This window comes from Dendrobates tinctorius, unplaced genomic scaffold (assembly GCF_039654945.1).
Source record: "Dendrobates tinctorius isolate UK_male_01 unplaced genomic scaffold, ASM3965494v1 ptg000135l, whole genome shotgun sequence".
NCBI lineage: Eukaryota > Metazoa > Chordata > Amphibia > Anura > Dendrobatidae > Dendrobates > Dendrobates tinctorius.
The window spans coordinates 12,791,269-12,806,593 of record NW_027361803.1 but is presented as its reverse complement, the minus strand read 5'-3'; positions in this window follow the sequence as shown (position 1 = coordinate 12,806,593).

Genomic DNA, 15,325 nt, shown 5'->3' with positions numbered 1-15,325 from the left:
TGGAGGGTTAGGATAATTGTATTGTTACCTCTGAGAACTGTTAAGGCAGAGGAAGAGAAGGAGAGACCACTTGATGCAGCACATGTCATCCACTGGAGCTTATGCTCTTTCTTGCCCTCATTTACAAGGCGTACCGCTGTGCGGTTGCCAAGGAAAGGGAGTCAAGTAACCCGTCCAGAAACAGATGTTATGAGTGGTCTTTGGCTAGGACGAGATAGTGTTTGTTCAGTGGAGCTTTCAGTAACATTACCACCTACTCCACTTATACCTCGAACACCAAGCCTATTCCCCCTTCCTGGCTGGACCACACTATTAGCAGAAAGGATTTAGATTCTGAAATGAGGCCTGGATGTAGAGGATAAGGCTCAACGAGGTGTCATCTTTCCCACAGGTACCGGACACAATTTCAGCCCTGGTTCTCGGTAATGTGGAGTTCTGACTCCACCACACTATTAGCTGAAGTAGCTGACAATAAACCACCTAGCCAACTGACTTCTTGCAGCAGCAGGGGAAGCCTCTCTGTGCTGTTACACTGACAAAATGGCGCAAAAACAACATGTCCGCTTTTTTGTATGGAGAAGGAAGTGAGACTTCAGCAGCCAATGACAAAAGCCCTTGTGGATGTTGTGGATGGTTTCTGCGCCTGATTTCCACACATTTATTAAAAACAAGCATACAGTCTGCCGTTTCTCTGACATGTCCCCACCTACTCCCATCATCAAACACTTTGGACAAATTTTGCCAATTTTGAGGAAAAATGCTCGGGAATCCAGGAATGTAATGTTTGTGCCAAATTTGAGATTGGCGAATGTTTTCAGAACAAGTTCGCTGGTCTCTAGATATAACCCAAATAAGCAGGGGTGTAACCCAAAGGCTCTGAAATAGGAGCTACATACTATAAATGACGCATTGTGGGTGAAAGACATTGTTGAAACTTTTGCAATTGAACCCAGAGTATAAAATTATCAAATACTGTTTATTCACATTTTTTGGATGTTACTACAGAAGAGCGAAACAAATTTGTGTTGAATTTTTAGGAATTTGCTAAACCCAGAGAGTTTGAACAATACATAGTTTTTGTGCTTTACACGTTGCAGAAGATTGAGTCAGCCAGAGATGGCCCACAAGAGCTTGGACACGAGTCAGGGAGACATTATGGCCTGAATCTGGATAGTGAGAGCATGTCACAGCTCACAGTTAGCTCCAAAGACTGGTAGCGAAAGCCATAAAACCCTGAATAAACATTTCAGCTAGTGTGTGACAGTGTAACAAGGTAATAAAAGGCAATACAAATGAAAAAAGCATATACAGAATGGGAGGAATAGGGCTAAGCAACACCACATGTGAAAAAGACTTGGGTATACTAATAGATCACAGACTGAATATGAGTCAACAGTGTGATGCAGCAGCAAAAAAGGCAAATGCAATTCTAGGATGTATTAACAGATGCATACAGTCTAGATCACCTGAAGTCATTATTGCCCTCTACTCCTCTTTGGTCAGACCTCATCTGGAATACTGTGTCCAGTTTTTGGCACCACATTTTAAAAAAGACATCAACAAACTGGAGCAAGTTCAGAAAAGAGCGACCAGAATGGTGACCGATCTGCAAACCCTGTCTTATGAAGAAAGGTTGCATGATTTGGGAATGTTTAGCTTGCAAAAGAGAAGACTGAGAGGAGCTTAACAGCTGTCTACAAATATCTCAAGGGCTGTCACATTGTAGAAGGATCATCTTCTCATTTGCACAAGGAAAGACTAGAAGCAATGGGATGAAAATGAATGGGAGGAGACACAGACTAGATATTAGAAAAAACTTTTTGACAGTTAGAGTGATCAATGAGTGGAACAGGCTGCCACGAGAGGTGGTGAGTTCTACTTCAATGGAAGTTTTCATAGAGAGGCTGGACAGACATCTGTCTGGGATGATTTAGCGAATCCTGCTTTGAGCAGGGGGTTGGACCAGATGGCCCAGAAGGTCCCTTCCAACTCTACGATTCTATGATTCTAAGGTGGAACAGAGTGGTAGTCATTAGAGTTGAACGACTTTTGGTTTTTTAGGGTCGCGTTTCGTTTCGTGAAACCCGACTTTTCCAAAAGTCGGGTCGAGCAAGATCGTCCGATTATAGGGAAAAGTCGGGGTCGTCCCGAAACACGAAACCCAATGTAAGTCAATGGGGAATAAAAGTTGGCAGTGAGAGGAGGACAGGAAACACACCTACAGTGCCCATTTGAATGCCAAAAGCATCAATTCTTCTTACTTAAGCTTGTCAACTTTAATTAACTTCATAATACAAGTTACGCACTGAAAAATGGGGGTTATTTGGCTAAATTTGTGGGGGGGGAGGGCTGGCTGCAGGTTTTCATGTGCCCTGGGCGAAAGAGCGCCCCTTTAACACATACCACAACTCATCATGCTCCGATACGGCAGAGAAATAGCGGTATAGTACAATGAAAAATACCTCACTTTTTACATCTCATGACGAGGCCCATCTATTTCTCCATACAAAATCATTGGTCCCATATAATGTTTGAAACAGTATATGATGAGCTCCACATAATGCTACAGTATATGTTGGTCCCCATGGATGAAGCTCCACTGTCTTATGGGCCAAAATAATGCTCCAAACATAATGGGCCCCATTTCTAATGCTCTAGTGTATAATGGGCCCTGTAAATGCTGCTCCAGTGTCTGATGTCCACCTTTGGAATGTTCCAGTGTATGGTGGGCCCCATCTATCATTCTCCAGAGTATAGTGCTCCCCAAAAATTGCTGTCCCAACATAGAAAACAATCAAATAAGTCTCCTCGCTAGGGAATCCCTGTACTTGTCTGGACAGGTGCTGTAGCTTGCTTAACAGCTCGCCAGCCGTTCTCACGCCAATTATGGATTGCACGTGATTGCACAAAGGTTAGAAAGGGTACCGTATCCCTGGATAACATGTATGGATAGCGTACACATTCAAAATATATGTCTATACAGCATGAGGCAGGCTCAGACGGTGTTAGGCCCAGTATGGATTGCACGTCATTGCACAAAGTTTAGAAAGGGTACCGTATCCCCGGATAACATGTATGGATAGCGTACACATTCAAAATATATGTCTATACAGCATGAGGCAGGCTCAGACGGTGTTAGGCCCAGTATGGATTGCACGTCATTGCACAAAGGTTAGAAGGGGTACCGTATCCCCGGATAACATGTATGGATAGCGTACACATTCAAAATATATGTCTATACAGCATGAGGCAGGCTCAGACGGTGTTAGGCCCAGTATGGATTGCACGTCATTGCACAAAGGTTAGAAAGGGTACCGTATCCCCGGATAACATGTATGGATAGCGTACACATTCAAAATATATGTCTATACAGCATGAGGCAGGCTCAGACGGTGTTAGGCCCAGTATGGATTGCACGTCATTGCACAAAGGTTAGAAGGGGTACCGTATCCCCGGATAACATGTATGGATAGCGTACACATTCAAAATATATGTCTATACAGCATGAGGCAGGCTCAGACGGTGTTAGGCCCAGTATGGATTGCACGTCATTGCACAAAGGTTAGAAGGGGTACCGTATCCCCGGATAACATGTATGGATAGCGTACACATTCAAAATATATGTCTATACAGCATGAGGCAGGCTCAGACGGTGTTAGGCCCAGTATGGATTGCACGTCATTGCACAAAGGTTAGAAAGGGTACCGTATCCCCGGATAACATGTATGGATAGCGTACACATTCAAAATATATGTCTATACAGCATGAGGCAGGCTCAGACGGTGTTAGGCCCAGTATGGATTGCACGTCATTGCACAAAGGTTAGAAGGGGTACCATATCCCCGGATAACATGTATGGATAGCGTACACATTCAAAATATATGTCTATACAGCATGAGGCAGGCTCAGACGGTGTTAGGCCCAGTATGGATTGCACATCATTGCACAAAGGTTAGAAGGGGTACCGTATCCCCGGATAACATGTATGGATAGCGTACACATTCAAAATATATGTCTATACAGCATGAGGCAGGCTCAGACGGTGTTAGGCCCAGTATGGATTGCACGTCATTGCACAAAGGTTAGAAGGGGTACCGTATCCCCGGATAACATGTATGGATAGCGTACACATTCAAAATATATGTCTATACAGCATGAGGCAGGCTCAGACGGTGTTAGGCCCAGTATGGATTGCACGTCATTGCACAAAGGTTAGAAGGGGTACCGTATCCCCAGATAACATGTATGGATAGCGTACACATTCAAAATATATGTCTATACAGCATGAGGCAGGCTCAGACGGTGTTAGGCACAGTATGGATTGCACGTCATTGCACAAAGGTTAGAAGGGGTACCGTATCCCCGGATAACATGTATGGATAGCGTACACATTCAAAATATATGTCTATACAGCATGAGGCAGGCTCAGACGGTGTTAGGCCCAGTATGGATTGCACGTCATTGCACAAAGGTTAGAAAGGGTACCGTATCCCCGGATAACATGTATGGATAGAGTACACATTCAAAATATATGTCTATACAGCATGAGGCAGGCTCAGACGGTGTTAGGCCCAGTATGGATTGCACGTCATTGCACAAAGGTTAGAAGGGGTACCGTATCCCCGGATAACATGTATGGATAGCGTACACATTCAAAATATATGTCTATACAGCATGAGGCAGGCTCAGACGGTGTTAGGCACAGTATGGATTGCACGTCATTGCACAAAGGTTAGAAGGGGTACCGTATCCCCGGATAACATGTATGGATAGCGTACACATACAAAATATATGTCTATACAGCATGAGGCAGGCTCAGACGGTGTTAGGCCCAGTATGGATTGCACGTCATTGCACAAAGGTTAGAAAGGGTACCGTATCCCCGGAAAACATGTATGGATAGCGTACACATTCAAAATATATGTCTATACAGCATGAGGCAGGCTCAGACGGTGTTAGGCCCAGTATGGATTGCACGTCATTGCACAAAGGATAGAAGGGGTACCGTATCCCCGGATAACATGTATGGATAGCGTACACATTCAAAATATATGTCTATACAGCATGAGGCAGGCTCAGACGGTGTTAGGCCCAGTATGGATTGCACGTCATTGCACAAAGGTTAGAAAGGGTACCGTATCCCCGGATAACATGTATGGATAGCGTACACATTCAAAATATATGTCTATACAGCATGAGGCAGGCTCAGACGGTGTTAGGCCCAGTATGGATTGCACGTCATTGCACAAAGGTTAGAAAGGGTACCGTATCCCCGGATAACATGTATGGATAGCGTACACATTCAAAATATATGTCTATACAGCATGAGGCAGGCTCAGACGGTGTTAGGCCCAGTATGGATTGCACGTCATTGCACAAAGGCTAGAAAGGGTACCGTATCCCCGGATAACATGTATGGATAGCGTACACATTCAAAATATATGTCTATACAGCATGAGGCAGGCTCAGACGGTGTTAGGACCAGTATGGATTGCACGTCATTACACAAAGGTTAGAAAGGGTACCGTATCCCTGGATAACATGTATGGATAGCGTACACATTCAAAATATATGTCTCAGGAGGCAGGCTCAGACGGTGTCAGGCACAGTATGGATTTGACGGCCCAGATTACACAGCGGAGGAGCAGGGAGAGGTAAAGATTGCAAATGCTGGGGCCCTGGCCAAGCAAGGGGGGCCCACTCGTGGGCGTTGGTATTGGCACTGGGCCCCTCATAGTACAGCGGTGTGTCTGACGGCGGGTGTGCACCACCACCGTCAGAGACACTTGATTGCACTATGAGGGACCCTGTGCCAGTGCCCGCGCCCAAGAGTCGGCCTACCCACCTGTCCAGGGCAACGGCACTCGCACAGTGTCGTGCGCTAGGTGGTGACCCCGGCCATGGGGGGTGAGGCAGCACAGTTAGGGAGTTTTAGAAAGTGGCATATGTTGATGTTGGACATTCAGCTGATGCAAAAGGCGAAATAGGTGAAGTACCAGGAAGAGGAGGACCAAAGCAAGCCATTTTTCTGTCACCCTATGTGTCATCAGGGGAAGGTGGGACAAAATCCTTGGAAACCCATGCGTGGTTCATTTTAATGAAGGTTAGATCATCCACATTTTGGGTTGACAGACGGGTCCTTTTTTCTGTCAGGATTGATCCAGCTGCACTGAAGACTCTTTCCGATAGCACACTTGCAGCTGGGCAAGCGAGCTCCTGTAAGGCATATTGGGCCAATTCAGGCCAGGTGTCCAGTTTAGCGGCCCAATAGTCAAAGGGGAATGACCTGTGTGGGAGAACATCGATATGGGAGGAAAAGTAGTTTGTAACCATAGTTGACAACTGCTGTCTCCTGTCACTTTCCATCGATGCAGTATTACCAGTTGTGTGAGCGGTATTTGAAAAATCAGTCCACAACATTGTCATGAAACCCCTGTCTCCAACGCCACTTCTGCTGTGTGCACCACGAACACCTCTGCCAAGCTGCCCCCGGCCCGTACGGCTCGTGTGAGAACCATCACCGCTGCTGTGTGCTGGGAATGCCTCAAGCAACCGATTTACCAGAGTTGCTTGTTTATTAGCCAATATTAGGTCAAGGTTCTCCTGTGGCATGATGTTTTGTAATTTGCCTTTATAGCGTGGATCCAGGATGCTGGCCAACCAGTAGTCGTCATCGTTCATCATTTTGGCAATGCGGGGGTCCCTTTTTAGGATCCGCAAGGCATAATCTGACATGTGGGCCAATGTTCCCGGTGTCAATGATGCACTGCGAGTGCTGGGTGGAGGAGCACTTTCTGGCAAATCCACATCCCTCCAGTCACGCAAAAACCCTGTACCAGACCTTGCCACGCCAACATTTTCACTTGCCCCACGAGATGCATCCTCCTCCCCTAAGTAATCATCCCCATCATCCTCCTCCTCCTCCTCCTCTTCTTCCTCCACCTCGTCCAGGAGAGGTCCCTGAGCAGACAATGGCTGAATGTCATCAAGGATTCCCTCCTCCTCTTCCTCCTCATCAACATTGGCTGCAGACGCCTGCTCCTTAAGGTGCGTCAAAGTTTGCATGAGCAGACGCATAAGTGGGATGCTCATGCTTAGGATGGCGTCGTCTGCGCTTACCAGCCGTGTGCATTCCTCAAAACACTGAAGGACTTTACAAAGGTCTTTCAGCTTCGACCACTGCACGCCTGTCAACTCCATGTCTACTCTCAAAATGCCTGGCCGTGTATCCTCCCACAAATGCATTATGGCCTGCCTCTGCTTGCACAGCCGCTCCACCATGTGCAGGGTGGAGTTCCACCTTGTTGCAATGTCGATAATGAGGCGGTGGTTGGGAAGGTGGAGCAATCGCTGCAGCTTCTGCATACGAACGGAGTGTACAGGCGACCGGCGGATGTGCGCGCACAGTCTTCGCACCTTCTGGAGCAGGGCTGTTAACTCCGGATAATTTTTGAGGAAGCACTGCACCACCAGGTTCAAGGTGTGAGCCAAGCAAGGTATGTGGCTGAGTTTTGAAAGGGCTATGGCTGCCACAAAATTACGGCCGTTATCACTAACTACCTTGCCTGCCTCAAGATGTACACTGCCCAGCCATGACTCAGTTTGTCGCTTCAAGTACTCGGCCAGCACCTCGGCGGTGTGTCTGTCGCCCAAACACATCATCTGCAACACAGCCTGCTGACGCTTTCCACTAGCTGCACGATAGGGGGACACATCGTGTGCAACAGTGGCAGCTGCAGATGGAGTGCTCGTACGACTGCGCTCTGTGGACGAGCTTTCGCTTCTGGAGGAGGAGGAGGCGGAGGAGGGTCGAACGCCTACAGCCAACTGTTTCCTATACCGTGGGCTAGGCAGCACTGTCCCACCACCGCTGTCCCCTGTGGACCCTGCATCCACCACATTAACCCAGTGCGCAGTGATGGACACGTAACGGCCCTGGCCATGCCGACTGGACCATGCATCAGTTGTGAGGTGCACCTTTCCGCTCACTGACTGCTTGAGTGCATGGACAATGCGGTCTTTCACATGATGGTGGAGGGCTGGGATGGCATTGCGAGAGAAGAAGTGGCGACTGGGTAGGTCATAGCGTGGTACTGCATAGGCCATGAGTTCGCGGAAAGCTGTGCTTTCCACCAACCGAAAGGGCATCATCTCAAACGAGATTAGTTTGGCAATGTGGGCGTTCAAACCCAGTGTACGCGGATGAGAGACTGAGTACTTTCTTGACCTACTCATAGTGTCTGGGAGGGTGAGCTGGACTTGAGAGCTGCATATGGTGGAAGTAGCGGTGGACAGGGCGGACTGAGAGAGGGTTGATGATGGTGATGGAGTTGGTGTTCTTTCTGATGGCCTAGAATCAGTCTTTCGTTGATATAACAGTGGGATTCCCTGACTGCTGTGGCCTTGCAACGACACCTCAACATTTGCTGCTGTGCTAACCGGTGGGCTTACAGTGGGGGAAACAATGTAGCGTTGATGACTACCTTCGTTGTGATCAGTTGCACATGTGGCACTTGAGGTTTGGTGTTGTGTCCACGCTTGCAAGTGCATGCTGGTTAAATGTCTAAGCATGCAACTGGTATTCAAATTTTTCAGATTTTTCCCTCGGCTAAAGGTCTTTGCGCACTTCTTACAGATAACCTTGGCCTGATCATGAGGATTTTGTTCAAAAAACTGCCACACTGCACTCTTCCTACTTTGGCAGACATTTTGCGGCCTAGCACGCTGTGATCTTTTGACCCTCTGGACAAGCTGTCCAGCAACTCTTTTGATGTTTGGAACCTGTCTTTGGAGTGCTCCGGGCCTGCCAGATAACAGCTGTTGCGATGTCGATGTCTGCTGTGGATGCTCCTCATCTGAGCTATTGGAAGCAGCACCCTCTTCCCCCAATGGATGCCAATCTGGGTCAACAACTGGGTCATCCATCACCTCCTCTTCTATGACATGTGCACCTTTCTCTGTGTCACCGTGTATGGTGGTATAGTGTGCGGGAAGGGGCACCTGAGTCTCATCAGGGTCAAAATCTGGCTCTGTACACTGCGAGGACAATGTAGTGCTCTGAGTGAATGTACCAGCAGAATCATCCATCAGCGGCTATGCATCAGTGCACTCCATGTCAGATTCATCTTGGCCTGGGTAATTCACCATTTCACTTGATAATCCAGGCATGGTATGTGAAAACAGCTCCATGGAGTAATCAGTAGTATGGCCTGCGTCATCCTTCAATCTTGGTTGGGGTGAAGGACACAAGGAAAGGTGTGGTTCATGAACATGAGCCTCCAATGACGACTCAGTGCTTTTACTTTTTACAACTGAAGAAGAGGAGGCGATAGAGCTGGAGGCTGAGTCAGCAATGTAAGACAAAACTTTTTCCTGATGCTCTGCCTTTAAAAGCGGTTTGCCAACTCCTAGAAAACTAAGCGTTCGAGGCCTTATGTAGCCAGACGATGACGCAGGGTCAGCACCTCCTGCATTCGGTCCTATTTTGCTCTTGCCACTACCATCAGATCCACCACCAACACCATCATTACCAGCTGCCAACCCCCGCCCAATTCCACGGCCTCTTCCACCAGCCTTCCTCATTTTTGGTAGAAATGTAGACAAAATCCAACAAACTATATAGTAATGTAAAACAAGGTACAAGGTGTCTATAGGACAGGGGAGTTTTAGAATTTCTGCACACACTTGTGGACAGTGGACACTTGTGGATTGTGTGCGGCCCACTGATATCTGAGCTCTATGTGACACGCTCGATGGCACAGCTGCCTGTGACCAAAGTGACGAGAGGATAATGGAGATTTTGAATCTCTGCGTACACTTGTGGACAGTGGACACTTGTGGATTGTGTGCGGCCCACTGATATCTGAGCGCTATGTGACACGCTCGATGGCACAGCTGCCTGTGACCAAAGTGACGAGAGGATAATGGAGATTTTGAATCTCTGCGTACACTTGTGGACAGTGGACACTTGTGGATTGTGTGCGGCCCACTGATATCTGAGCGCTATGTGACACGCTCGATGGCACAGCTGCCTGTGACCAAAGTGACGAGAGGATAATGGAGATTTTGAATCTCTGCGTACACTTGTGGACAGTGGACACTTGTGGATTGTGTGCGGCCCACTGATATCTGAGCGCTATGTGACACGCTCGATGGCACAGCTGCCTGTGACCAAAGTGACGAGAGGATAATGGAGATTTTGAATCTCTGCGTACACTTTTGGACAGTGGACACTTGTGGATTGTGTGCGGCCCACTGATATCTGAGCGCTATGTGACACGCTCGATGGCACAGCTGCCTGTGACCAAAGTGACGAGAGGATAATGGAGATTTTGAATCTCTGCGTACACTTTTGGACAGTGGACACTTGTGGATTGTGTGCGGCCCACTGATATCTGAGCGCTATGTGACACGCTCGATGGCACAGCTGCCTGTGACCAAAGTGACGAGAGGATAATGGAGATTTTGAATCTCTGCGTACACTTTTGGACAGTGGACACTTGTGGATTGTGTGCGGCCCACTGATATCTGAGCGCTATGTGACACGCTCGATGGCACAGCTGCCTGTGACCAAAGTGACGAGAGGATAATGGAGATTTTGAATCTCTGCGTACACTTTTGGACACTGGACACTTGTGGATTGTGTGCGGCCCACTGATATCTGAGCGCTATGTGACACGCTCGATGGCACAGCTGCCTGTGACCAAAGTGACGAGAGGATAATGGAGATTTTGAATCTCTGCGTACACTTGTGGACAGTGGACACTTGTGGATTGTGTGCGGCCCACTGATATCTGAGCGCTATGTGACACGCTCGATGGCACAGCTGCCTGTGACCAAAGTGACGAGAGGATAATGGAGATTTTGAATCTCTGCGTACACTTTTGGACAGTGGACACTTGTGGATTGTGTGCGGCCCACTGATATCTGAGCGCTATGTGACACGCTCGATGGCACAGCTGCCTGTGACCAAAGTGACGAGAGGATAATGGAGATTTTGAATCTCTGCGTACACTTTTGGACAGTGGACACTTGTGGATTGTGTGCGGCCCACTGATATCTGAGCGCTATGTGACACGCTCGATGGCACAGCTGCCTGTGACCAAAGTGACGAGAGGATAATGGAGATTTTGAATCTCTGCGTACACTTTTGGACAGTGGACACTTGTGGATTGTGTGCGGCCCACTGATATCTGAGCGCTATGTGACACGCTCGATGGCACAGCTGCCTGTGACCAAAGTGACGAGAGGATAATGGAGATTTTGAATCTCTGCGTACACTTGTGGACAGTGGACACTTGTGGATTGTGTGCGGCCCACTGATATCTGAGCGCTATGTGACACGCTCGATGGCACAGCTGCCTGTGACCAAAGTGACGAGAGGATAATGGAGATTTTGAATCTCTGCGTACACTTGTGGACAGTGGACACTTGTGGATTGTGTGAGGCCCACTGATATCTGAGCGCTATGTGACACGCTCGATGGCACAGCTGCCTGTGACCAAAGTGACGAGTGGATAAGGGAGATTGGATTGTTTTTAAAAAAGCAGTTTGCGGAGCAGTGGGTAAACAGCAATGCCAGCGTGTCAGGAAGCCTTAAAAGGCAGCCCAACAACCAACACCACTGATACACCACAATATAGCCTCCCCTTGCACTGCACACACAGTGACTTGTGTGTTGTGCAGGCCAAATCGCTAGCAGCAGAAGCAGTTTTTTTGTCTTCTTCCCTGCCTAACGCTCTCCCTACAGAATCAGCAGCAACCTCTCCCTATACTAAGATCGGCAGAAGTAAGATGGCGGTCGGCGTGCACGCCCTTTTATACCCCCTGTGACGCCCACCAAAGCAAGCCAATCACTTGCATGCCCTTCTGAAAGATGATGGTGACCCGTGCCTATGTCATCACGTTGCCCACAGTCTCCGTGGATCCCGATTGGCTGAAAAAGAGCGCAAAACAAACTTTTGAAACGCGACTTTGGCGCGTAAGTCGCCGACCTCGTGGCCGACCTCATCCTAGGGTCGGGTTTCGTTTCATGAAACCCGACTTTGCCAAAAGTCGGCGACTTTTGAATTTTTTCGACCCGTTTCGCTCAACTCTAGTAGTCATGACCGAGTGTCTTAAAGCAACAGTCCCGAAGTACCCCGGCCCCTTGTACAAGAAAAAGTCAGGTGTGGTCCCAGTTCTACAGCACAGTCAGTTACCTTCTTTCCACACTCACTGCTGCCACTGAGGGCGAGGATCCCGGAAAAAACACGGCAGGCACAGTTCTGATCCAACAGGGAAAACTTTACTATACATGAAATAGTGATTCCTGCTCTGTTCCTGCAGCTACTTGAGGCCAGTCAGTATCAGTCTTTCTAATGGCGGTCCCGGGGTCCATCTACACTGCTTGGCAGACGGTGGCAGCAGTCTGCGGCAGCCTTTATTTGCCAGCCGGAAGTCCTTTCTGTCCCAGACGGGGACACACATCCTGCCTTGGGCAATCCTGCCCGGCTCTGACTAGAAACAGGAACTTCCTGCTCCTCACCCACTGGCTGGACCGGCCCCTTTTATTAACTCTATCTATCCCTACCCTAACAATACAACACAGGTTATACATTAAGAGCACATATTATGACAATACAAACACAGCACATGAATTCAATGCAGAGACATATCACTTTACACATTATACATTAGCATATAGATGACATAAAACATTACAGGCAAACCACCCGGGTACCACACAATGTAAAGGAGAGATAAAGGAGAGAGGGGAGGCAAATGAGGGTCCCCACCACCTCCTTACACCCCTCCCTCCCAAACATGGTCGCCCCCGACCATGATGGCACATGTAGAGCTAAAACCACAGGCATAAAACAATAATAGTATAGCAGTCTCTAGTTAATACTGCTGACAAGTCAGGTGTGACTCTGGCTAAGTGTAAACATTAATAATAAAAGAGTCTCTGTCTCTCTTAATGCGGGTCTGTTTGACCCTGGCCTCATTGCTCCTGGGACCCGTAAAACAATCACCCTGGCCCGATGGCCCAGCCCCTTTTATTAAGTCTTTCTATCCCTAACAATACAACACAAGTTATACATTAAGAGCACATATTATGGCAATACAAACACAGCACATGAATTCGAGGCAGAGACATATCACTTTACACATTACACATTAGTATATAGATGACATAAAACATTACAGGCAAACCACCCGGGTACCACACGAGGTAAAGTAGAGAGGGGAGACAAATGGGGGCCCCCGCCACCTCCTTACAACAGCACAACAGCAAAGAACAGCTACCAATTGTCCCATAGCCAGATCTGTTGAGGTCACTTTGACATTATTAAGGCTGTGTTTGCATTAAAGATTCCTAGCTAAATATGTTGAATAAAGACATAAGTCCATCAAGTTAACCTTTACTTTACCAGTCTCTCATCCTCTATAGCAGAATTATTTACAATGCACAATGCCATTGGATATTAGCAATGTCTCCAGTCCCCTTATAAATCTTGATATAGTATCTGCCATTACTACCTCAGTCTAACTGCTCTAACTGTAAAGAACCCTTTCCTATTTAGCTGCCAGAATCGCCTTTCCTTCATATATAACGAATGCCTCCTGGTTTTTTGCTAGGCCTTTGGATGAAATTAGTCATGTGGCAGCTGTTTATTTCTCTTTTTATACAACCTAAAATGTTCTTTGCTTTTGCAGCTGCTGCCTGACATTGAGTACTCTGCAACTGGAGACACGATGAGAACATAGACACTTCATTTTTCTTCTTCTGACAAAGTCTTCTTAAGAGGTTCGTATTTGTCATCTTGGCAGAAGTTTTTTTTATAGAGTTATGCGAGATATTATGTGCGTCATTGCAAAGTTTTCCCAAATTAAGTTTATCCACTGGAGCATGTGCATTTCATGTAGGAAGCTTAAGAGGTTAGGTTACGATGTGATCACACACCATAACTTCACATTCATTGCATGTGATATTGTAACTCAATTTAGTCCTTTAATTGAAAGATTGAGAAGCAAGACAGTAAAAGTTAATAAGAAGTCTAAGTCAAGTTCAGGAAATAGATTAGACAACTTAGAAAAACCAAAAATCACCTAACATCATATAGGTGTAGAAAAAGGAGAACGCCGCCGCTGTGATGGGACCCGGTGGCACAATACTGGCATTGTGGCTTTTGAAATGAAATGACTCTCTGGTTTAGACCATTTCCAAGTAAGCTATGAAGGAATTAATGAATAGAAGCGGGATAACTCGGGTCCCTCATTTATTTATTGTTGAGGAGCAGCTTCAAACATGGTCGTACTCTGGAGGACCACCGTATCCACCAGCTGCACAGACAGCCCAATGATTTCAATGTGAACTGTGCAATACTTCATTTCCCCTGTGATGGCACTGCAGGAAATTTAAACAGATACAGCCAGGTCACAGCTGATCATTTAGGGTCTTATCAGTGAAAGACTTCAGTAAATAAAAGTTGTCTAATGCGGATGAATCTTTCAAGGAAATGTGTCATAAAATTATAACTTCATAATTTATAATTCTATAGATAATTATACATTGTTCAATAGACAACAGCTCACCTCCTCCTTTTCTTGTAGAATGACTGATAACACCTCTATATACAGTAGATAACACAGGATCTACAATTCACAATAGGTGATGTCACAGCTTACCTCCTCCTCCTCCTGTACAATGACTGATATCACATCTACTGTATATAATCTTTATGTGTAGAATGTTCTTACATTCCTTGTGTGTGACCGCAACAGCCCCCGGAAGGAGTCCATGCGAAACGCGCATCGGGGCGCAGCGTGCGGTTCTCTTCATAGCTATGGGTAAGAAATAATTATGGGGTTATGACATAATGACTGATTAGCAAGGGATTATTGTGATGTCTACACCTCACTAGGGGATTACTATGCCTCTGCTAATCTGTGTCTCTGGGACCTCTGGAATATAGTTGCACTGGCAATATATACATTAGGATTTCCTACTTTCACTAGCTCTGCAATTGTGTTGCACCTAGGTCTCTTTTTGACACTCTGCCATATCATTGTTGTATTATCTCGTCTATTTATATATTTGTGATGTATCTATTAATAAAATAATGATGCGATTTTATTTGAGGATATAGACTCCTTTTTTTGCATGTTTCCCTATGGCTAATGCCATTTGGTGGTTTGGGCATTCTCTTTGACCGCTATTTGATATTATGATTCCTGCCATTGGGATTTTGAATTATTTGACACATCAGTGTTTGTCTGACCATTAATGCCGAGTGATGGACTCTTGTCTGCAGACTTACACCTGGGCAGAAGCAGCATTACA